We start from the raw sequence: 25290 nt of genomic DNA, 5'->3' as shown, positions 1-25290 counted from the left end.
TGATAACCTATATCATTTTCATACGGGTTTCCACTCCCTCAATGTTCATGTTGTTGTGGATCAGAAGAAGAATTTCTTCATAATGATTACTGTTCTCTGGGAAGTACATATAACTTTTTCATTCTGAGTGAATCGGTACTGCTGAACATTTTTTAGAAGTTAGTACTGACTAAAGGGATAGATTTTGGATGAGGGTTAAGAATTACCTTCTATTTTCTTGGTTAGTCACACTAATGGCATACTATTCTTCAGCACCTCAAAGCAGATACAACAAGAACTAAACAAGTACAAGAATGGAAAATGCATGTTTCCTTGGAAGTATATGCTCATATCATCATCTGCTTCATAACCTTGCCAAGTGAAGACATGGCTGCTGCCAAAGGAAGAAGAGCAAGGTCACCCGGAGCCTGAGCCTCATGAGGGGGAACTTGGACATCAGTGGGAGAAATCCCCAAGAGATTGCATTTGAAGTTCATTTTAAGCCATTGTAAGGTAAGCAATGGAGCTTAATTGACAATGGCTCAGCATTAGAAACATAATGCTCCTGTTGCTTTCAAACACCTGCACAAAGGGACATCCTAGAGAAAGTACAACATGAAGATTTTTGCAGGTGACCTCCCACAATACTTCTTACCTCTTGCAGCTGTCTTTTACCCAGCAGTGGCCATGATACGTATTGTTAGAACAGAACAAGTTGGGTATAATAACTGCAAGATTGCATTTGGGGACATTTGCATTCATGGCGGTAAATAATGGGTCAATGACATAAATCTTAATAGTTTACAATCATGTGTTTCAATGAAACTTTAAGGAGAAAACATCGCTTAATTTCCAGTTGAAATACAGTTTTAGCGCAAACACATCCAACTGATATTCACGTTATTACAAATTTTTTAGGTAAAGCATAGAAGGGTGCACAACAATGCCAGCAGCTGGCATACAGTTGTGATTTATGTCTCTGTGAAGTTAACTATGTTAATTGCCTAAATGAAAATATAACTGAATAGTGTCGATGCCTTGAGGATATTTTTCACTAGAATTACATCTCTACTGCCTTTCCTATTTCTCAATCCTGCAAGTCTGTTGCGATGTCCTAGCGACAGATCACATTGGCACTTGTGTGGATGCTGTGCAGCTGCTTCCTCTTCCTTTTAGTTCACATACACATCCTTGTTGATTACAATGATCTTTTATTTTCAATGAGGCCAGCTTTGGTTTGCTGTCAAAGATGAAATGAAGAATCAATTTGGGATGGCTGGCTGTGCGGCATGGATGAGTATACTGTCTGGGAAGTCACAGTGGTAGGTGAATTAGTGCCACCATGAAGGTGGGTGGTGGGGAGGATGATTGCAGTTTTTAGATCCTGGACTGCAAAGATAATGGTGCAGTGACTAGCTGGCACTCAGACTGCACCACATTTGTTTAAATTTCGGACGTAAAGCTGAGGCAGCTGACAGACTCTGAATATCAGATGGCTGGCCTATGCTGTCTTCATTCTCCTCAGAGACAACACTCTATGGAATCTAAGCAAGTTTCTGCTCATGATGATGGAGATATGTGATTAGAAAGAGGATGCATGCTACTACTTCTGCAGATGAGAGTCAAGCTTTTGTATGCCATTGCATTTTTTTAGAAGTAATTTGCTCCTTTGTGCCATCTCTCCAGTTACATAGAAGAGCAATCTAATGTGCAACATCCTTCTACTAAATAATCACTTGTAGCATCTCCGCTGCTATGGAGTTACAGGTTATTCATGAGCAACATTACCTTTTAAGAACATGGGCTGATCTTACCATGGAAGCCCTTTGGAAATTGTTAACCAATTGTTTCTATTGACAATTGTGCAAGGATATTAAACAATGTAACATTTAGTCTTTAGTATTTTTATCAGTAACTAAATAACCCTGTGGGGGTGAAAGCTTTTTGAATATCCTGTGGGGAAAAAATATGAGTGTGAAGCTTTCTAGACCTGGGTGGGGGACTCCTTTTGAGAACATATGCCCAAATTGGAGGTACTCTTCTAAAACAATTCTGTCACATGCCATGGTAACGTTGAGCAGAGATTATCATTGATTAATGAACTAGTACCAATAATTATGGACTATTTTTTAAAAAAAGAAAAAGGATGAGTCCTATTGCTTATTTATGTGTATTCATTGTTTTACTTTTAACAGAAGTATAACAGAGACTGATTGAAATTATAAAAGATCGAGGAAAGGAAAATAAACACACTTTACTCTCAGTGACTCTTCTGTTGCTACACTAATGATGACAAATACTTTATATTTAGTTTGTATTTGATTATTTTGAGAGCTATGCATGTAGCACTAGTTTCATCAATACTTCTATTACCTTGACCAAGTTCGTCACTAACTCCACAATGGACGATTCGAAGCCCAGCTGCGAAAGGATGAGGGTTGAGCATGAGGCTAGCAACTCTTCCCGTAAAAGCCCAGAGCTACAGAAACACCAGTAGAAGCTCCAAGGACCTCAACCCTGGAAGAGAAAGGGTCTTCATCTAGAACTTGAAAGACCAGCCCAGGACAGAGGACTCTGGTGAGCTGCTGTCCGTGGTCTATGCCCCAGTAGGGGTTATGGGCTTAAGTAAGTAAGTAAGTTAACACTGAAAACAATGACTTACATTAATATATTGATGAAAATCCTGTGAATAGAAGATTTTTCAGACAATCAAAAGTCTCAAGAATGAATTCCAGAGTTTCAAAACCTCACTGTCATCATTAGCTGAAAGAGTCTGGGCTTCAATTGTTGGTGCCAGTAATGGCTCATCTTCTGGGAGGGAAGATGGGATATAATTGGACTGTTGTTTTACTGTTTGAGTTTGGGAGTAGGAATAAGGCAGAAGTAAAAGCCTTAGTAACACTTGTCTGTAAATGAATCCATTGATATAGATTTGGTAAGACTGGTCCCATTAAGTTGCCGAGAAGCTGTCTCAATGTTTTGTGAAATTTGCTTTCATTTGAATAACTCACGTAATTCCTGAAGTTTGAAGTGTAAGTGAAGTTTGTGCGAGTACTATGAAAATGTGCATTGAAGAACACATGGAGGGCCAAGAACAAATCTGGTGTTCAAGGAAAACAGCAAAGTAAATACTTACAATTAAATTCCTTTCCAGAGTACAGAAAAACATTGTGCAGTGAGAATAAATTTTGAGACGACATTGTTTAGGTGTTTAAATATTTCGTAGAATTGATGGCAATGTGCAAAATATATGTTACCTAAGCGGTATCAATTATATTGGTGCCTATGGAGTGACCTGCCTCAATGACTGTTGTTTAGTAGCATTTACATCCACTGTGATGCAGTGCTTTGAGAGCTTGATGACAAATATCAATTCCTTCCGGAGAAGCAACTTGGAATCGCTCCAATTTGCTTACCATCACAACAGTTTCACAGCAGATGCCATTTCATTGGCGTGTCACTCAATCATGGAACATCGGATGACGAAGATGCATAAATCAAGATGCTCTTTATCAACTACAGTGCAGCATTCAACACTGTCAAGACAGCAAGACAGCAGCTATATTTCATTAGGAGTTTGAGGAGATGTGGTTGTCATCTAAAACTCTCAAAAACGTCTATAGATGTACCGTGGAGAGCATTCTGATAGGCTACATCACTGTCTGGAAGGAGGGGTGGAAGGGTGGCTACTGGATAGGATCGAAAGAAGCTACAGAAAGTTGTAAAATTAGTCATGGCTTCTAGCCTCTGTAATATCCAAGACATCAAAAGGAGTGGTGTCTCAGAAAGCCAGCGTCTATTACTAAGGACCTCATCACCGAGGACATACATGCCCTCTTCTCATTGTTACCATCAGGAAGGAGGTACAGAAGCCTGAAGGCACACAGTCAGAGATTCAGGAACAGCTCTTCCCCTCTGCCATCTGATTCCTAAATGGACATTGAATCCATTAACTCTTCCTCACTTTTTTAGTATTTCTGTTTTTGCACTAATTTTAATTTAACTATTTTTTATATATAAATATGTAGTACTATAATTACTATATATATATAGTAATTTACTTCTTTCTTCATTTGTATATTATCATGTATTGCATTGTATTGCTGCTACTAAGTTAACAAATTTCACGACATATGCTGGGGATGTTAAACCTGATTCTGATTCGGACTACCATCCACTTAAAACTAATTAATAAGTTTCTAGACCTTGGTCTCCATACCTCCTTGTGCAATTGGTTCCTCGATTTCCTCACTTGCAGAGCCCAGTCAGTTCCGCTTAGCAACATCTCCTCCACAATCTCCATCAGCACAGGTGGATCATGAGGCTGTGTGCTTAGTCCCCTGCTTTACTTGCTTTATAGTTATAACTGTGAGGCTATGCACAGCTCAATGCCATATTCTAGTTTGCTGATGAAACCACTGTCATAGGCTAAATCAAAGGTGGTGATGAATCAACATATAGGAGGGAGACTGAAAATCTGGCTGAATGGTGCCACAACAACAACCTGTCACTTCATGTCAGGAAGACCAAAGAGCTGATTATTGACTTCAGAAGCAGGAAACTGGAGGTCCATAAGCCAGTCATCATTGGGTGATTAGAGATGGAGAGGGTCAGGAACTTTAAATTCTTTGATCTATCCTGGGCCCAGCACATAAGGGCAATTACAAAGAAAGCATGGTGGCGCCTCTACTTCCTCAGAAGTTTGCAAAGATTTGGTATGACATCTGAAATTTTGACAGACTTCTATAGATGTGTAATGGAGAATTTATTGACTGGTTGCATCATGACCTGGTATGCAAACACCAATGCCCTTGATGTGGATAAGGACCAATCCTTCATGGGTAAAGCTCTCCCAACCATTGAGCACATATACAAGGAGCGCTGTCACAGGAAAGCAGCAATCATCATCAAGGACACCCACCATCTCGACCACGCTCTCTTCTCGATGCTGGTATCAGAAGGAAGTAAAGGAGCCTCAGGACCCACACCACCTGGTTCAGGAACAGTTATTATCCCTCAACCATCAGGCTTTTGAACCAGAGGAGATAACTTCCCTTAACTTCACTGTCCCCATCTTTGATCTGTTCCCCAGAACCTATGGTCTCACTTTCAAAGACTGTTCACCTCATGTTCTCAATATTTATTGCTTATTTATTTATTATTATTTTTCTCATTTGTATTTGCACAGTTTGTTGTCCTTTGCACACTGATTGTTGTCTGTCCTGTTGGGTACGGTCTTACATTGATTCGATTGTGTATGGCTGCAAGAAAATGAATCGCAGTGTTGTTTATAGTGACTCATATCTACTTTGATAAGAAATTTAATTTGAACTTTGTATGTAAGTTGATGTTACCTCTACATAAATGCAAGAGATTCTGCAGATACTGGAGATCTAGGGTAACACACAGAAAATGCTGGAGGAACCCAGCAGATCATGCAGCATTTATGTTAAAGAATAAGGAGTCGATGTTTTGGGCTAAGACATCAATTCTTTATTCGTGAAGTGGTTGCTGATTAACTGAAGTATAAAGTTCTGTATGTCGGTGTACTTCATTTATCACAAAAGAGTCATATAGTTTACTTTCTGTAGAATAAAGTCCATTCAATTCAAATTCAAAATAATAGTATTCAAGATTCAAGATTTTTTAGTCATTTCCCAAATACAAGTGTAATGGAGAATGAAACTGATGTTATTCTGGATCAGATGCAGCACAAAAAATACAATCAGATAAAGAATACAATAATAAATATAAATACATAATGCAAACACGAGGAAATCTGCAGATGCTGGAATTTCAAGCAACACACGTAAAAGTTTTCTTACTGGCTCTTCTTTCAGTTAGTCCTGACGAAGGGTCTCGGCCCGAAACGTTGACTGTGCCTCTTCCTAGAGATGTTGCCTGGCCTGCTGCGTTCACCAGCAACTTTTATGTGTGGTGCTATAAATACATAAGATAGCTTACATACATTGATTGCATTTCCATAAAGTGACACTAGGTATAGGAGTGTCTGTACATAAGGTGACTGACAGAAAATGTGATTAGGTACTGGTGGTTGGGGGTGTGGAGGGGTGGCTTAGTGGGTGGAGGTGTTGATCAGTCTCACTGCTTAGGGAAAGTAACTGTTTCTGAGTCTGGTGGTTCTGGCATAATTGATACATAGGCTCTTCCCTGATGGGAGTGGGACAAACAGTCCATGAGTAGGGTGGGTGGGATCCTTCATGATGCCACTGGCCCTTTTCCAGTATATATGTTCAGGTAGGCTGGTACCAGTGATGCATTGGGCAGTTTTGGTTACCTGTTGTAGAGCCTTCCTGTCCGCCACAGTGCAGTTTCTATATAACGCAGTGATGCAGCATGCTAGCTCGTTATATCTGCAAAGGATTCCTACAATGGATTTATCTGAAAGACACTCATTTAGGTTTTAAGCTCACCTAATTATTATTCTTAGTTTGGTCTGCTTGGAACTTTATTGGTGATAGGAAAGACACACTAATCATCCATTGTCTGTCATTCTAGCAATTGTTTTGGCCATTGTACCAATGTAAAAATAAAGCAGTGCTTGAAATTCAATGGCTTGGATGCTGCTGGACATGTTTTACTTCATTTGTTGCGCTTTGCAGAGTCGATGAAGAAAAATCTTGAGTAAAATCAAAACTGGACCTGAGTCCTAGGAAAAACTGGGCTGACTGTTGGGAACATGGATTTGGAGGGACCTTGGTCATTGGGTAGTTGCTGAGTTAATACCTTCATCAGGGAATGATTGTTAAGTTAACGCCTCCGTCAGAGGCCAAATAGGGAATTAAGATCTTGGTAACACACACAAAATGCTGGAGGAACTCAGCAGGCCAGGCAGCATCTATGGAAAAGAGTACAGTCAACATTTCAGGCCGAGACTCTTCAACAGGACTGGAGAAATACTGCCATAGATGCTGCCTGGCTTGTTGAGTTCCTCCAGCATTTTGTTTGTGTTGCTTGGATTTCCAGCATCTGCAGATACTCTCTCGCTTGTGATTGGATTACTATACTGCAAAGTCTCTTCCAGGGATGTCTACCCTAAAGAACTTTAAATCTTCCCTATTTCTCCTGTCCTGCTGAAGGGTCTCAGTCTGAAATGTTGACTATACTCTTTTCTATAGATGCTGCCTGGCCTACTGAGTTCCTCCAGCATTCTATGTGTGTTGTTCAGATTTCCAGCATCTGCAGATTTTCTCTTGTTTGTGATTAAGATCTTGGTCATTAGCTGGGGCTTGCACAGTGGCCTGTGTCGGTATTCTCGTTGGGACTTGGATTCAAGGAGCCAGAGGGTAAATGGGTAGTTGGAATTGGTCCCTTGGGTAGGCTTAGAATCATTTCTGATTTTCGTTATCTAGGAGACTTGATGGGAAGTGGAAGTGGTGGGGGAAGTCAGATCAAAGTGGCAGGGCGTGAGTTGGAGAACATTTAAATCTTGAAATAACACCAGAGGGAAAGATTGGGAAGATGATGAAGGTAAGCATTTGGATCTAAGAGTCACAGTTCTGTTTAGTATTTGAGCTATGGAGTGTTTTGATAATTATACTGTTGGGGACAGGCATTCAGACAGTCAAGGAGCCATAGTAAAATTGGGGATGAGGGCGATGAGTGGGGAAATAGGGATGAGATCAACTGGTGATATGATAGACATTGGGATTGGTATTAGGAAGAATGGGTAGGGTGGATGGTACTGGTACCTTGCAGACGAGGATACATTAAAGGAAGCTGTCTGAATGGTGTTTCTAGCTCAGGTCTTGGATCTGCTGAGGGAATAGAGCTAATGTTTCTGAGAGCAGGCAATGCCAAATGCATCTCAAAAATATGGCCTACTTTCCCAGGCATTACTCTCCTGAAGAAGGGAATACAGAATTCTATATTCTCGTAACAACAACCTTGCATTCAACATCAGTAAGTTCAAGGAATTGATTGTGGACTTCAGGAAGGGGAAGTCGAGGGAACACACACCAGTTCTCATCGAAGGTTCAGTAGTAGAAATGGTGAGCAGTTTCAAGTTCCTGTGTGTTAACATCCCTGAAGATCTATCCAGGGCCCAACATATTACAGAGAAGGCACAACATCAGCTATACTTCATCAGGAGTTTGAGGAGCTTTTGTAAGACTCTCTCAAATTTCTACTGTTGTACTGTGGAGAGAACGCTAACTGGTTGCATCACATCTCTAGTATGGATGGGTGACTGCATAGGATGAGAAAATGCAGCAGAAGGTTGCAAACTCAGCCAGCTCCAACGTAGGCACCAGCCTCCCCAACTTTGAGGATATCTTCAAAAGGCGACCCCTCGAAAATGTAGCATCCACCATCAAAGACACTCACCTTCCAAGGTATTCCTTCTCATCTTTACCATCAGGGATTGGGTACAGGGGTCTTATGAATCTTATGACACTCAACATTTTAGGGCAGTTTTCTCCTCTCTGCCGTCAGATTTCATAAACACTACCTCACTTTAGCCCTGCTTATTTCTTATTGTAACTTAATAGTTCTTGCCCTCTGCCATCAGATTTCTGAATGGACAATGAACCCATGTACGCTACCATTTCTTTGCTCTCTTTTTGCACTACTTATTCATTTTTTAATATGTTTCTTATTGTAATTTATAGTTTTATTTATTATTATGTATTGCACTGTATTGCTACTGCAAAATAACAAATTTCATGACATATGCCAGTAATATTAAACCTGATTCTGATAATTCTGTGTGTTTAGTGCAGAAATTGCATTAAAAATGTGATTCAGAACTAAGAGCACTAATTGATTTTCCAGATTAGACTGCTTCCACCAAAAATACACCCCATTTGTTCCAGAAATAACTGATGTTCGTAAATATAACTTTGCTATTGCAAAAATAACGCAACATGTAAAAAATTAACTAATTCTTTTACAGTAATCCTGTCAAACTGCACCCCCTGGTGGAATTTTGGCATTACAATCATTTGAAAGACCTAAACATTATTTGATTATTCCCATTGTGATAACTGTTCAAGGAACCACACATTCAATAAAAGGTATTAGTGCCATCTTGGAGCATTTGAGGAAATATCAGTATTGAATTCTGGATTGCTTCCCAAAATGACTGGATTTGGGAGCAAAATTAAATCTGCATGAAAACAAGATTTATGGACTATTTCTTCATCAGTAAACATTTAAGAATAACGGGTGTAACCTTTGAAAACTGAACTGGTCAACGATATTCCTGAATTTAAAATGACCCCTGTTAATTTCAAATAGTATTTATTAGGAGTTCCTTTCAAGCTTTCTTTTCTGATTTGGTAACTGAACTCTGGATCATTTTAGATATTCTATAATTGACATTGCAGAGCAAAGAACATTTATATGGCAGAGAAGTTTGTTTGAACATCTAGAGGTTAAGAACGTGTAACCCAAGAGGTAATGGTTCTCATTTCATTCTTAATTAGATTAAATATTGGCTTTGATTTGTATGTGAGGATGTCCTATTAAGTGAGGTAGCAACACACAAAGCTCAAAAGCAGCTTTTGAATAACCTGTTTGACATTCCCCACTAGGTCCAGTTGCATATGATTTACTTGTTACTGCCTGCTGAAATCAGGTAATGTTAAGGATTTCAAGGAGTATAGAGGAGAATCAGTAATTTATTGCCTAGACTATATAATTTTAATAAGATAGACTGTAAGAGCAGAAACTTTAGAGAAACATGGAAGGCTGGTGATTTAATCAGAGTCAATGTCAACATAAAAGTATAGAAGCAGGCTACACATCTAGTTGAGCCAATCTGTCATTCAATAAGACCATGCTTGATTTTAAATCTCAGGCTGGCACTCAATCTTAAATATATTCATTGATTTTTATCCAAAGCCCTCTGTGGTAGACATCGTCCTCAATGTTAACAGGGTGATTCTAGAGCCTGTGGTTATGACCTCTAATTCTATTAATTCCTCTAGAATTTTGCATGTTTCAATGAGGTCACCTCTCATTCTCCTGAATTCCAATGATCTTTGATGTGTGTACTCAATCTTTCCTCAGAGGTCAACTCCTTAATTACAGGAGTGAATTTGCTCTGTGCTGAGTCCAAGGCGAATATATCTTTCATTCTGTATGGAGATTGGAAGTTGCCTGCAATTGAAACAAGATTTAGTGATACCCAACCTGTAACAGCTTTTCAAACTGAAAAATACGTGCTTATTTCACCGACCTTATTAACTCTGGGGATCGCCCATCCATTGCCATCAACATCATTGTTCCCTCACCCTGCGCCTCCCATTTCTACCTCCTAACCAAGATCCACAAACCTGCCTGTCCAGTTAGGCCCATCTCTTCTGCTTGTTCCTGCCCCACTGAACTTACATCTGCATACCTTGATTCAGTTTTATCCCTGCACCTCCCCTGCCCCAGTTCAGTCCCTTCCTACCTACATCCATGACATTGCACACACCCTTGATTTTTTTTCAATGATTTCAACTTCCCTGGCCCTGATCATCTTACTTTTGTCTCCGTGTCCAACATATTATTCTCTGTAACTTCCGCCATCTCCAATGGGATCCCCTTTCCACTTTCCACAGGGATCACTCCCTACATGACTCCCTTGTCTATTCTTCCCTCCCCACTGACGTCCCTCCAGGTACTTATCCTTGTAAGCAGAACAAGTGCTACACTTGCCCCTACACCTCATCCCTCACTACCATTAAAGGCCCCAAACAGTCCTTCCAGGACTTGAGTCTGTTGGGGTCATCTATTGTATCTGGTGCTCTCAATGTGGCCTCCTGTATATTGGTGAGACCTGACATAGATTGTGAGACTGCTTCTCCGAGCACCTATGCCCCATCTGCCAGAAAAAGCAAGATCTCACAGTAGCCACCCATTTTAATTCCACTTCCCAGTCCTATTCCAACATGTCAGTCCATACCCTCCTCTATTGCTGCAATGAGGCCACACTCAGGTTGGAGGAGCAACACTTATAATCCATCTGGGCAGCCTCCAATCTGATGGCTTGAACACTGATTTCTCAAACTTCTGGTAATAGCCCTCCTCCCCCCCCCCTCACCATTCCCCATCCTGTTTCCCTCTCTCTCTCTTTAGCTCCTTACTTGCCCATCATCTCCCTCTGGTGCTCCTACCCATTCCCTTTCTTCCATGGCCTTCTGTCCTCTCCTATCAGATTCCCCCTTCTTTAGCCCTTTATCTCTTTCACTAAATGACTTCCCAGCTCTTTACTTCACCCCTCTCCCCCACCGGTTTCAACTATTACCTACTATTTTGTATTTCTTCCTCCCCTCCCACACCTTCTTACTCTGACTTTTCATCTTTTTTCTCCAGTTCTGATGAAGGGTCTTGACCTGAAACATTGACTGCTTACTCTATTCCATAGATGCTGCCTGGCCTGCTGAGTTCCTCCAGCAGTTCGTGTGTTGCTTGGATTTCCAGCATCTGCAGATTTTCTCTTGCTGGTGTTTGTATCTTTTCTCGGTTTTCTCCCTTTTCACCAATGTTCTATCCTGTCCAACCTTACTTTACAAAACAATATTTTGTGTGGTACTTTTAGATATTCTGTACCCCAATTCATCTTGATGTCTACATCATCAGAAAGCTTCATTAGAACTTAGACATATTCTTCACCTCTGGTGTTCGTGATTATACCCCTGGTTCGGTTCACATACCTGGCCTATGGTCCAAATCTCAGCTCCTGCTGCACTGCAGATATCTGCCCCTCTACACATTTGGAGCCTTAACTATTTTTCTGGATTAATGAGTAAACTAGATGCCAAACTATCAGAATTTTGGAACAGTAAGATGCTGCATATTCATTGTTGTTTAATAGGTTAATAATAGGATGTGGAGCTGGGACCCTGCAGTAACCTCCTAATCTTAGCCTGTCAACTCAAGTAAGATCCATTTGTTCTCACTCTTTGTTTTTCAGTCCAATAGCTACTGTAATTCTTAGTCCCAGCTAGAATAATAATCTGCTATAGAACCTAGAGTGGTTCAGCCCTATTGCCTACGATGTTGTATCGACCTTTTAACCTACTTCAAGACCAAGCTAACTCTTCCCTCCCACATAGCCCTTATTTTTTCTTTCATCCATGTGCCTAAGAGTCTCTTAAATGTCCCTTTTGTATCTACCTTTACCACCACCCCTGCCAGCGTATTATATGCACTTACCACTCGGTGTAAAAAAATTACCTCTGATATTGTTCCCTATACTTTCCTCCAATCATCTTTAAATTATGCCCTCTCATATTAGCCATTTTGACCCTGGGAAAATGGCACTACCTGTCCACTCTATCTATACCCTTATTATTTTATACAGTACACCTCTATCAGATCTCTTGGCCTCCTTCGCTCCAAAGAGAAAAGTCTTACTTCGCTCAACCTATCCTCATAAAGTATCCTCACTAATCTAGGCACCATCCTGGCTCCTCTGCATCCTCTCTAAGGCTTCTACACCTTTCCTATAATGAGGCAACAAGAACTGAATACAGAATTCCAAGTACAGTCCCACCAGAATGTTATAGATCTGGAGCAATACGTAGTGGCTCTTGAACTCAGTTCCCCGACTAATGAAGGTCAATACACATCGTACACCTTCTTAAGCACCCTATCAACTTGTGCAGCAACTTTGGATGTGGACTCCAAGATCTCTGTGTTCCTCCACACTGCTAAGTAGGCGAAAGTGCTGTAAAATGGCACTGAAATAGAATATCAACTTTAATCTGATTGAATAACAGAGCAGTCCCAAAGATCCTGATCACCTACCCCTGCTCCTATTTCTTGAGTTTTTGTTTTCTTCTAACTTTCACATTTTACTCTTAATTCTATGAAGGTTTCAAATACAATGCAGTTTTACTTTTACTGGCCTTATTTACACAACAGACTATTACCTTTGGAACAGAATAATTTGGAATTATTCAATGCTGATTGACAATAAAGTTGTATCTGTTTGGAAACTTCACCAAACATTAACTTTATATTACCACTTTCTGCTTTGAGGCCACATCCGATTTACACATAGAGTAATAGGTTTTGATGACTCCAAACATATTTTTGCTAGATCATGAACCTTTGCATAACCACATCACAGAACATCTGGTTTGTGGTTTTAAGATATGAGTTTCAAGCATGTTACCTTTTTTTGTGTACGTTCTTCTTGTAGCCTATCTAGAAGATTTAAAATATTTTCTTAGCTCCATGTTCTTAATGCATTGGGTTGGAGAGAATGCATTGAGCTTTAATTTGTACACTTCTCAACCACCACCTGTACTGCCTGTTTACCTCCTTTGCATTCTCTTCTTTTGCCTTCTAATTGTGGTCTTTATATTCTTTTCCTCCCTATCATTGCTTATAGATGATTTTACTATCTTGACTTTGGACTCTGACCTACCTGATATATTGCTCTACCTTGTTATCAGTCTGTTTCCACACAGCACTTAATCTTTAAAAACCTTGTTAAAGTCTATCTTTTTGAAATAAGTTTTGGATAGGTGCTGAGTTACCTCTCAAGAGTTTGACAGAACGATTGGCACGTTTTTTGTGTGTCTGGGACATTCAGAAAGAGATACCCAATTTAATGCTACCTTTTCAGACATAATCCATTTAAAAAGAATATTTTACACATGATGTTACTAGATGTCATGATGTTCGTGGGAAGGTGGCACAGAAGGCAATTTTTCCAAATGTAGGTGGTGGAAGAGAAGTTGCCACTTCCACTTTGATGGCTGCTGTCTTCAGACAATCAAAATTCCTCAGAGGGTTTACTATACCTACTTTCAGAAAATTCTGTGTAAATGAAAAATCTTGAGGGTATTGGAGGATAATTTTACAGTATTGGAAAGAAGATGACTGTTTCCAAATTAATGAGGTGTGCAATAAGATGTGCAAGGCAATAAAAATCTTTGTACTATTGACAGTCACCAAGTTACTGTTCATAACCCACATTGTTTAAAAGTCAGATATGAACAAAAACTGTGTGTGGGAGAGGATCACAGAAACAGTTGTGATGAGATAGTGATGGGACAGTGATCAGGTGCAGGAGGAGTGGCTCCAAACTGACTTCACTGACTCAGTGACTGAGTAAGTGAATGTGCTCAGAGGTCCTAACTCGGCTTGGCTCAACACAGTCCTCATTGGGGTTAAGAAGGCAGCTGAAAATACCCAAGTTCCCACAAAGCAGACGATGCCTACAGCCCCGTCACAGCAGACAAATCCATTCCTATCCATCATGCTGTTTATATAAAAAGGCTGCCATAACCTGGGGAGAACCTGTATTATAAATAATGCACTGCAGCAACTCGTTATAATGTTTTGGATTTTATCTCCCAGCCTTGTGGCTTCTACAGCTAAGAAGAACAAGAACAGAATGCATATGGAAACAATGTCTCCAAGTTCCATAAATGGGAGAATTTGAGAAGCTTGAATAACAGAGAGAGTATGTGTCCCACGGATCCTCAAAGATAGTAAGAAAGATGAAAGAGGCACATGGGTTGCTTTCCTTTTTTGGTCGAGATATAGACCAAGAGGATTATGAAAGAACTGTAAACAAAGATTGCTCTGCCACGGATTGAATATCATGTCCAATTCTTGTCACTACATTACAAGGAAAAATTTATTTTCACTTGAGTTTGTACGGAGAGTTTTCAAGAAGGTGTTGCCAGAACTGGAAAAAACCATAGCCATGATGAAAGATTGATTTGTTTTCATTGGAACAGAGGAGACTGATGGGAGACTTAATTAGAATATATAAAACTATTAGGTGCCTTGATAGAATATAAAGGAAGGGCCCGTTTCCCTTAGCTGATAAATCAAAAACTTGGAGGTATAGATTTTTAGTTAAAGGGGTGATGAGGATTTTTTTTTCACCCAAAGTATTGTAAGGGTCTGGAACTCACAATCTGGAAGGTTGAAGAGACAGAAATCCACAACACATTTAAAAAGTGCCTCCATTTTTGAAGAAGCTTCAGGGTCACTTATCAAGGGTTGGAAGGTGGGATTAGATTAGGTAATCCACTGTTACTGTGTGATCCTGAATCTCCGGAGGGGAAGGCCCCAGATCCTCGGCTTTGTTTGTTGCTTGGCGGCTGGGATGAGGTCGAAGCGCTCGGCAGAGATGGTGCTCGGTGCTCAGTGTTGAAGGGCTGGTCGGAGGCTCGAAGTTTTCGGGCGGACTCAGAGTTGGCTAGGTTTGGGTGCTTCCAATGCATTGACAGTGGTCGGTGCCTGGAGGTTTATGGCAGAGAGAGATTCTCCTTTCTGCCATCTGTTATCGGGGACTATCGGGAGTCGATTGGACTTTGAGACTTTTTTTTACCGTTCCCATGGTCTGTTCTTTATCAAATTATGGTATTGCTTCGCACTGCTGTAAACTATATGTTATAATTATGTGGTCTTGTCAGTGTTAGTCTTTGGTTTGTCCTTTTTTTTTGTGATATCACTCTGGAGGAATGTTGTATCATTTCTTAATGCATGCATTTCTAAATGACAATAAACGAGGACTGAGTGTCCTCATAATCTAACTCTTTTCCAAATGACCCATTCTCAGTAAACTAAATGGTCTACTCCTTTGTTGTAACTTTGATTCTGTATTTCCAAGTTTCTCTCCAAGTCGCACGTCATCTGTACATGAATGTATATCATTGTTCTTTCATCATTGCTTGGTTAAAATTCTGACAATTCCTGTCGAATAATATTTTTGGAGGATTTTCACAGCACAATCAGCAACAATTCATAGAGGCAGCTAATAATCACCTTCTCCAAAACTAGGAATAGACAATGAATATTGTGATTGTGGTAATATCCATACTGCACATATATATCATTAAAAGTTAAGGTGATGTAAGCAGCCATGATGATGGATACTACCAAGAAACACTAAGAAATAAAGAATTTAGCATAGTAATATATATATCACATATGTAGATGTTCCAAAATGTAGTTCATCAATTGCTTTTACAGTGTAATCACTGGTCTAACTGAAGAAATCATAAATACCAGTACATACACTACAAGCTCTATGCACAGTTAATATATAGATGGCAATGCATTTTATCTATAGGAATAGTGATTGAAGTGAAAAGACCAATAGTGAACTCCACTGTTTATATTCTAGCACAAGACCCAAGTAAGAAGACAGTCTTGGATTTATATCTCATTTGAAATGGAGCAATTCAAATGTTTGAATTTTCCTTTGGTTTTCTCATTAGGAAGATTTCTGAGGGTGAAACTACAGAGATTCCCCCAATCAGCAGGCAGGCAGTTTTGGTTATGGAACATTAGAATAGAGCCCAAGTCAATTAATTTCCTGGCAGTGAAGTTAGTAGATTCCAACAAACTTCAAACAGGAAGTTCTCTTCTTTTGGGATTTGGTCTTGAGCTTTGCCATTATGATTCTATTTCCTTTATTCTATACAAAACTGTAGATACAATTGGATGAGAACACTCAGGAAGGCAAACCAAGATTATCTGGAAATAAACATTTATGTAAGTAATCAGAATCAGTTTTATTATCACTGACACAGGTTGCGTTAATTATTGTTTGTGGTAGTAGTACAGTCAAAACTTAAACATTACTATAATTTGCTATATTAAATGAATAGTGCAAAATAGCTGAGTGTAAGTAATACATTTGGAAACAATTACTTTGATAAGAAAAGATAATGCTTGTATAAGCTTTTTAAATGACAGGCAATATTCCAACCATTATCTAACCTGGCGAATAGGAACTTTCATTTATATGTACATTTCCACTTTTCCTCATGCAGTCAGAATATGTAAGCTGTACTCCTCAAGGCAGAGCTTTTGGAGTTTGAAGAAAGTGAATGATTTATTACTTTTGCAGGGTTCGGGCAGTAGCATGACGAAATACACTCTACTTGCCTGGAGGAATACAGCTCCAACAACAATCAGAAACTCAACACTAACCACATCAAGGAAGTCTTCTTGATTATTATTCATCCATTCCCTGAATAGTAACCTGGAACTGAAAATTAATGCCTAAGCAGCATTTATTGTCCTTGATAAGATGGAGATAAATCATTTTCTGGTACTGTTGCAGGCTTTTTCGTTGAAGATATTCCTGCAGTGATGTTGGAGAAGGATTTTTAGGACTGAGCAATAATTTACTTACTTATTATTTATTGAGATATAGCATTGAGTAGGCCCTTCTGGCCCTTCAAGCCACACTGCCCAGCCATGCCCCAATTTAACCCTAGCCTAATCATGGTACAATTTTACAATGACCAATTAATCTACCAACCGGTAGGTCTTTGGGCTTTGGGAGGAAACCCATGTGGTCATGGGGAGAACATGCAGATTCCTTACAGGTAGTGGCCGGAATTAAACCCGGATTGCCTGTACTATAAAGCAATGTGGAAACCACTATGATACCATGCTGCCCTTATGAACGTATGGTGACAAAGTTTCCAAGTCATGATATGTAAAACATAGAGGGAAGCACCCAGATTATGGTATTCCTCCATACCCTAAAACCTTTGTCCATCTTAGTAGTGGAGACTGGTTTGAGAATACTGTAGGAATAGCTAAGCTGAGTAACTGCAGTATAGATGATACACACTGCAGCCATAGCGTGCCTATGGTAGAGAGAATTAATAAATAATAATCAAGAAGACTTCCTTGACGTGGTTAGTGTTGGGCTTCTTGAGTGTTGTTGGAGTTTATTCCTACAAGCAAAATAGAGTGTACTACATCATGCTCTTAATTTACTGTTTTAGATGGTGAAATAACTAGAGTGGCACAATAAGAAAGCTAATAGAGCCTCACTAGAGACCCAGATTCAATCCTGACTCCAAGTGCTATCTGTGTGATGTTTGCATGTTTTTATTCGTTTCCTCTGCACATTTTCCTTTCCTTCTGTATACCAAAGACATGCAGATTGGTAGGTTAACTGGCCGTTGTAAGTTGCTGCCAGTGGTAGACATGGGGGAAGATGATAGGAATTTGAGGAGAAAAAAATGGGATTAATGTAGGAGTGGTGTAAATGAATATTTGGGAGTAGGTATGGGATTGATGGGCCAAAAGGCCTGTTTCCATGTTATATCTCTATGACATCGTGGAGTCACTCGCTTCAGGATATCCAGCCTCTGACTTTCTTTTGTTGCCATGGTATTTATACCACTGGTCTGTTTGAGTTTTGGTCAATATCCCAGGATATTGCACATATATATATTATTAAAAGTTAAGGAACTTAGTAATGGAAATACCAATGAATGAGGTACACAGGAGGTTTGACTTTCTCTTGTTAGAAATAGAACTAGCTAGCACTTTTGGAGCACGAATATTACATGCTACTTACCAGTTCATGTCTGCATGTTGGCTGAGTTTTCCTGTAAAGCTTGCTTCATTTGTTGAGAAGTTGCAAATGGAATTGAGCATTCTGCAAACAAGAATAAACATTTCCATGTGTTACCTTATGATAACCTTACATTGATAAAGCATCTGAAGGTAATTAGACTGTCCTAACCCTGAAAAATGCCTACAACAATGTTTTCCCACAGGTGGTGGTGGTGACATTCATTAGTCTCGTGAGACCATGGATCTGCGCCTGGGAAGTCTTGCTTCAGTCTATGTTAGAGCAGCATCTGTTGTGGCTGTAGAGGCCCACACGGGAGTGACAGTCTCGGCTGCAGCGACTGCACTTGAAGGCGCTGTTCTCCAGTGTTGTCTTGGTGCTGTTTTTCCGATGAGTGCGCTTTTCTTCAGCAGCAAGCCTCAGCTTCTCTTCTCCTCCTATTAGACCTCTGCATAGTTCCAGCCTCCAGTGAGAGCGATCGCTTGCGACGTCCTCCCACCTCTCGACGTTCATTTTCAGTGACTTCATGTCTCTCTTGCAAACGTCTTTGAAACGAAGATGGGGCCACCCTTGTGCTCTCTTGCCGGAGGCCAGTTCCCCGTACAGCAGGTCTTTCGGGATCCTCCCGTCTGACATGCGGTGTACGTGGCCCAGCCAGCGGAAGCGGCGTTGTTGGAGCAGGGTGAAGAGGCTGGGTATCTGGGTGTGGGCCAGGACCTCATTGTTGGTGACTCGATCAGTCCACGTGATGTCCAGGATGCGTCTCAGGCTGCGAAGGTGGAAGGCGTTGTGACGCCACCCTTGTCTGTAGTAGAGGCTCCAGGTCTAGCTGCGCAAAGCAGTGTGCTGAGGACGCAGGCCCTGTAGTCTGCAACTTCGGTGTGCGTCGTCAGCTTTCTGTTCTCCCAGACTGTCTTTGTCAGCCTGGCGAATGTTGAGGCTGCTCGTCCGATCCGTCTGTTGATCTCGGGGTCTAGGGAGAGGCTGTCCGTGATGGTGGAGCTACGGTATGTAAACTCGTGAACTACCTCCAGCTCGTAGTTGTTGATGGTAATGGCAGGGGGGTGCTCAATGCCTTGGTCCAACACGTTGGTTTTCTTCAGGCTGATGGTCAAGTTGAAGTCCTGGCAGGCTCTTGAGAAGCTGTCCATGAGGCGTTGCAGTTGCTCTTCAGAGTGGTGTTGCCAGTGCCGCATTGTCTGCAAGCAACATGTTCCTGATGAGTACTTCACGAACCTTGGTTTTTGCCCTCAGCCGGGACAGACTGAACAGCCTTCCGTCTGATCTGGTGTGGAGGTAGACACCATCAGTTGATGTTCCAAAGGTGTGCTTCAGCATGACTACGAAGAAGATGCCAAACAGGGTGGGGGCAAGCACACAACCCTGCTTCACACCGCTGCAGATGTTGAAGGCCTCTGAAGAAGAGCCGTCGAACTGAACGACGCCCTTCATGTCTGTGTGGAATGACTGAACTATCCTGAGGAGCCTCGGGGGACAACCAATCCTGGTGAGGATTTTGAACAGGCCATCTCTGCTCACAAGGTCGAAGGCCTTCGTAAGGTCAATGAAAGCGACGTAGAGTGGTTGTCTTTGCTCTCTGCATTTCTCTTGTAGCTGTCGAAGGGAGAAGATCATGTCGATTGTGGAGCATTCTGACCTGAAACCACACTGAAACTCGGGATATACCCTTTCAGCTATTTTCTGCAGTCTGTTCAGGACCACGCGGGCAAAGACCTTCCCAACGATGCTCAGCAAGGAGATTCCCCTGTAGCTGTTACAGTCGCTTCTGTCTCCTTTGTTCTTGTATATGGTGACAATGTTGCAGTCTCTCATGTCTTGCGGCACTGCTCCCTCTGTCCAGCACTGGCACAGTAGTTCACGCAGGTGGTTTAGCAGGACGCCCTTTGTGCATTTGATGGCCTCTGGTGGAATGCCATCCAATCCTGGTGCCTTCCCAGTGGGCAGGCTGTCGATGGCTTTATTCAGCTCTTCAGCAGTCGGCAGTGCATCAAGTTCTTCCATGACAGGCAGGCATTCCACTGCGTCTAGCGCGCTGTCTGAGATGCTGTTTTCTCTGGAGAAGAGTGCAGAGTAATGCTCCATCCATCTCTCCATCTGCTTGCCTTTGTCATTGATGGTCTCGCCTGTTATGGTTTTCAATGGTGCTGTCTTGCTCTGGGTTGGCCCGATGGCTTTCTTGATCCCCTCGTACACTCCACGGATGTTGCCTGTGTCAAATGATGACTGAATGCTTTCGCATAGTTGTAGCCAGTAGTCATTTGCACAGTGTCTGGCTGTTTCCTGGGCCTTGCTTCTTGCTGTCCTTAGTGCTTGCAGTGTTGCCTGGGTGGGGCGGCGTTTGTGCTCTAGTAGTGCAACACGCTTCACCTCAATGACAGTGGTGAGCTTACTTGAGCTCGCTTCAAACCAGCCCTATGTCTTGCCCCGTTTCTTCCCGAAGACCTTCAGTGCAGTGCTGTGGATAGTGTCCCTGAGACAGTCCCATCTCTGGTGAGTCTGCAAGGAGAGCATCCTCCAGTGACTTGATGAACTTTGTCTGGGTGTTGTGTCGTACTGGCATCGATGCGCTGCTTGCCTGGAGGCTTGGCGCAGTGCATCTTCTTCGGCCGAAGTCTGATCTTGCAGCAAACCAGAGAGTGATCCGTGTCGCAGTCGGCACTCTGAAAGAAGCGAGTCATGAGCACGTTTCTCAGGTGACGGCGTCTTGTGATTATCAGGTCTAGCTGGTGCCAGTGTTTGGAGCGGGGATGCAGCCAAGACACTTTGTGCTGAGCTTTGGTCTGGAAGTAGGTGTTGGTGACACACAATTCATGGAGCATGCAAAGCTCGAGCAGTCGATGCCCGTTGTCATTCATGCTGCCAATCCCATACCGCCACAGGCAGCTTGGCCAGGAGTCGTGGTCGGCGCCCACTCTGGTGTTGAAGTCACCAAGTAGCAGCAACTGTTTCTGACTTGGGATCTCCTGTATCATCATTGAGAGCTGGTCGTAGAACTTGTCCTTTGTGTCTTGTGTAAAGTAGAGGTTTGGGCATAGACGCTGACAAGGTTGACAGGCCTGTCAGATGTGTGGAGTCGAAGTGAGAAAATCCGTTCCATCCTTTTCTTGCTAGGCTCTACCATCTTCAGCTGCGAGTTCTTCATGACAAAGCTGACACCATGCTCTCTGGTCTCGTCTGAGACCTTCCCCTGCCAGAAGAAGGTATAGTCTCTTTCACGTAGGGTTCCCGATTCTGCAAGACGTGTCTCCTGGAGCGTTGCGATGTCCACTTGGAGTCTCGACAGTTCATTGTTAATCACTGCTGTCTTACGTGTGTCGCTGATCTCCCGAAGGTCATCTGATATACCAGTTGGCACAGTCTGTATATTCCAGCATCCTAGTCTGAGTGTTGGCTTTTCTCTTTGTCTTCTAGTTGTGCTTGGTGCAGCGTGACAGGAATGATTGATTATTAACAGCCACGGCAATCTTTTTTTTGTGAGGTATGACTTCAATCATTGGAATACTTACCCCTGATGCCAATTGACTTTAGTTTTACCAGAATTTCTTGTTGAAATATTGGTAAAGTGTTGCCTTGATATCAAAGACAATGACTCTCAGCTCTCTTTTGGAATTCATGCTTTGATCTATGTTTTGTCCAAGATTATGGTGAAATCTGGAGATAACTGGTTGTGGCAAAACTGAAATTAGTGTCAGTGAGAATTTCCATGCTCTTTGAGATATTTTATATTATCTTAGTTAGTTTTATTTTATCATTCTTTAGAAACAATATTCAACTCTAAATAAGTTTTACCAGAATTTTCCGGTTTTATGACTCCAGACAACATTGACCTTTCCTCTCTCCACTGACTGCCCAATGTCATTGTATTGCCATCTCTCCAAGTTACAGGGCTTGACCTGGCTACAACCTCCTGCGGTGGCCAAATTCTCCATTTTCTATGCACTAATTTATAGTGCAGCCTGATTTTTCTCAACCTCCTAGTCCAAGGGAGTTTTGATATAATTCCCTTCCAACACTACCTATGCCCCAACTGCTGTCTCCTACCAGCCACCTATTTACTCAGAGCACAGAATTGATAACTTCTGTATACAGGTTTCCCCCGCCATCCAAAGGCAGAGCATTCCTATGAAACGGTTCGAAAGCCGAAATGTCGTAAAGTGAAGAAGCAATTACCATTTATTTACATGGGAAAATTTTGGGAGTGTTCGCAGACCCAAAAATAACCTACCAAATCATGCCAAATAACACATAAAACCTGAAATAACAGTAACATATAGTAAAAGCAGGAATGATGTGATAAATACACAGCCAATATAAAGTAGAAATATTTTTCCACAATCATTACTGAACTGTTCTCCGTAGCGAAAATCTCAGGCAAGCGCCGTGAGCAGAAAATCTCACGCAAGCGCTGTTGACAAAAACACGGCGCAAGCGCTCTCCAGTAACCTTTAAGCTATGAAGCTGTCAAATCATACCAAATAACACGTAAAAATACACAGCTTATATAAAGTAGAAATGTAGTATCACTTACGGGAATTGGGAAGACAGCGCAGAGCACACCGATGATGGTGTGTTAGACTGAGTCGTCGCAGGTTGGGTGGTGCAGTGGCCCCCACCCTCCAGGCCGCCGACAGATACCGAACCACGAAGCATGCAGTGGTGCAGCGGTAGCTGGGAGGCACACAGCACATCTTTTAAGAAAAAAGCCGAAATAAACATGCTAATTAATTAGGTGTTGCCCGGCACGTAATTGTCGGCCCAGATCAGTGGCGATTGCCGATTGCATCGCCTTTTACCTGGGCCGACATTTATGTGTGGGGCAGCACCTAATTAATTAACATGTTTATTTCAAGCAACATACATCAAAGTTGCTGGTCAGCAGGCCAAGCAGCATCTATAGGAAGAGGCGCAGTCGACGTTTCAGGCCGAGACCCTTCGTCAGGACTAACTGAAGGAAGAGTGAGTAAGGGATTTGAAAGCTGGAGGGGGAGGGGGAGATGCAAAATGATAGGAGAAGACAGGAGGGGGAGGGATAGAGCCGAGAGCTGGACAGGTGATAGGCAAAAGGGGATACGAGAGGATCATGGGACAGGAGGCCTAGGGAGAAAGACGGGGGAAAGACATGTTTATTTCGGCTTTTTTCTTAAAGATGTGCTATGTGCCTCCTGGCTACCGTTGCATTCTCCGCGAATCGGTACAGTATCTGTCCGCGGCCTGGGTGTTGGGGTGGTGGGACACTGGGGTGTCATCCCGTCGTCTATTTCCATTAGAGCAGGCAGTTCATCTCCTTCTATGACTGCCCGCCTCGATGTCGAAGGTCGAGGTTCATCATCTGCTGTGGCTGATATGGAAGGCTTGCTTGACTGCTGAGCCTCGCGCATTTTTCTATCATACAGTTCTTTGTAAAGACTCAAACCATCTTGCAAATATCCCCTAAACCCACGTAACCTTTCAAAATTAAAGTCGTACTTTATCATTGCAGCGAAAATCTCACGTAGTTGCTTCACTTTCGCTACTGCATTCGGTTTCGATTGTTATCCTTTCTCTTCCAATTGCATCAGCTCTTCATCTATCAGTTCTTGGTCATGGGATGCCAAAACCTCTTCAACATCATCTTCGTCAACTTCCACAAGCCAAACTCACTTTGTCCTTGATTCCTTCACCACGATCGAAACGCTTAATTATGTCTAGTTTTACGCTAAGTGTAACACCCTTACTCTTTCAGGCTTTTCCGACACCTTATAACTCATCTTGCTAACGGCTGCTCAATGCAACTGTTAAAGCAATGCCGTTCCAAATCCGGGGGAGAGCGGCTGCTTGGGGCGCGTGTTGCCTTTTATCGCGTGCTGCCTTTCTTCGTAACAGTGAAAACACCTTCTGAAAGCGAAAACAGGGTACTAATGTAGGACTTTCGTAACAGTGAGGTTTCGTAAAGCGAACGTTCGAAAAGCGGGGGATACCTGTATTCCTGTTAGGAAAATACACAATGCTTAGTTTAAATCCAATTCTGCTTTATTTAGTCAGATGTTGTTTCTGTGGTTGCACATTCAATTTTATGTTGAAAATTACTGGAAATTATGGGACCATGGGTAAATGATTCAGTCCCCCAAGTTTGTTCAGGTAATCAATGACATCACATATAATCTGTGATATATCTGCCTTTCATATTATCTTTTATAAACCTTTTATGTCACTTAATATCAAAGCCACATTATCATGTTGATTCCATGTCATTGAAGATGAATAAACATCTTTTGCTTCAATATACATGCTTATTTTAATTGACTAAATTTGCAGTTGTTGCTAACTTTAATATGGTATTAAACCATTTTAAACAGGTATTTATCACTTTGCACACTTTTTTATGGCTTTAATTGTTAAAATAAGATGTGTTCCTTGACAATATAGTCTTGGCAATATCAATTTATGTATTATGTTTTTAAAATTTAATCAAGTAAGTTTACAATTAAGTTGACAAAGAGTTTGGGAACTCTGAACTATTAGGAGACTCATACATTTTTACTGTGGGACACTGCTTACAAATTACAGTTATATGGGGCAGGTTGGAGTATTGAAACTGATGGAACTCCTTTTAATACCAGCATGAGATCAGACGTTTTACTTAGCATTCTCCCCGAATTCACAATGTAAATGAAAGACTTAAAAATACCCCTACAGGCCTTTAGCAGCTGAAAGGGAGAAACATGCTAGACTTGATTCCTTCTCCTTATCTCATCAGAATCCCAACAACAGCTCAAAATACTATGCCTCTCCACAGCAGATCAAGAGCCACTCAAGTTAGACAGAGTCCTCGTGTACTTTGCCAATTTTGAAGATACAAGGAGAGAGATTAGATTGTTAATGTTAATTACTGTTACTATAACCGCTCTCACACTTGCAAACTTTCAATACCTGATCATCTGTTGAAGTTTTAACAAATAATCTATAAACCGTAAGTAGGCAAGAATTTTTTTTCAGAATCTCTACCT

General features: G+C 41.5%; 1 long non-coding RNA gene across 1 annotated transcript in view; it reads left to right on the top strand.

Moving 5' to 3' along the window:
• The first annotated feature begins 260 nt into the window (after positions 1–260).
• Positions 261–25290, top strand: part of LOC134342841 (uncharacterized) — a 67107-nt gene continuing 42077 nt past the window's right edge. The window contains exon 1 of the long non-coding RNA XR_010017122.1: positions 261–492. This is a non-coding gene — a long non-coding RNA (uncharacterized LOC134342841). The remainder of the gene's footprint in view (positions 493–25290) is intronic.

This window comes from Mobula hypostoma, chromosome 2 (genome assembly GCF_963921235.1).
Source record: "Mobula hypostoma chromosome 2, sMobHyp1.1, whole genome shotgun sequence".
Lineage (NCBI taxonomy): Eukaryota > Metazoa > Chordata > Chondrichthyes > Myliobatiformes > Myliobatidae > Mobula > Mobula hypostoma.
This window is presented reverse-complemented; position numbering and strand designations above follow the sequence as displayed.